This window comes from Montipora foliosa, chromosome 13, assembly GCF_036669935.1.
Source record: "Montipora foliosa isolate CH-2021 chromosome 13, ASM3666993v2, whole genome shotgun sequence".
NCBI lineage: Eukaryota > Metazoa > Cnidaria > Anthozoa > Scleractinia > Acroporidae > Montipora > Montipora foliosa.
In genome coordinates, this window is record NC_090881.1 from 9,091,390 (window position 1) to 9,092,062 (window position 673).

General features: G+C 37.9%; 1 protein-coding gene across 2 annotated transcripts in view; it reads right to left on the minus strand.

Annotated features, from left to right (window-relative positions):
- LOC137982848 (RYamide receptor-like) overlaps nt 1-299 on the minus strand; it is a 3,394-nt gene extending 3,095 nt beyond the window's left edge. For both annotated transcript variants that reach the window (XM_068830002.1, XM_068830004.1), the window contains exon 1: nt 133-299. The gene's annotated coding sequence lies outside the window, so the exon portion shown is untranslated. The remainder of the gene's footprint in view (nt 1-132) is intronic.
- Nucleotides 300-673: the final 374 nt, after the last annotated feature.

A 673-nucleotide genomic window follows, 5' to 3' on the forward strand; every position in this document is an offset into this window, starting at 1 on the left:
TGGAAAAATATAGTTTTTTCCCTCTGTCTTGTCTCCTGATGACACTGGCCAAAAAAATGATCAAATTTGAAGGAACGAGTCGAAACACACTTAGACAAATAGAAGTAAAGGAAACAACGAAGAATAGGTGACCTTAGCATAAATATTGTATGCAGTAGGATTCCTGTGGAAGGAGCAGCTCACGGGTCCGTTTATCGTTGTATCCATGTTCACTTGCACTTGTACTAGTTGTTCTGGCTTATCGTCTGCACCTTCTCCTTGTTCTGAAACAAAGAGATGAGTTGCTTTATTTATGCTGAAAGTGAAATACCATCCAAGTTCTTGATTCGTTGCAAGGGTAAAATATTCACAATTAATGTTTAATTGAGGACGGTGCCTACTAATTCAAAGGTATTTTTGCGCGGTTTACTGAACGTGCGGGAAAAGGAGATCTTAATTAACAAGTGTTATTAAAATCGAAAAAGAAAATTAAGGGAACCACGCATTTTTCGAAGATACTTAACCAACATTAGTATAAATACACAGGTGATTATACAAAATCGCGTGCTCTCATTGGCTCGCTATCTCGGATTATCAGCCGATAATCACCTCGACCGACAAAATGGCTGCCAGTAGTCGTTTTGCCACTGTAAGTGAAGATGATTTCGCTTTGAAATGTTTTCTTTTTTTTTTG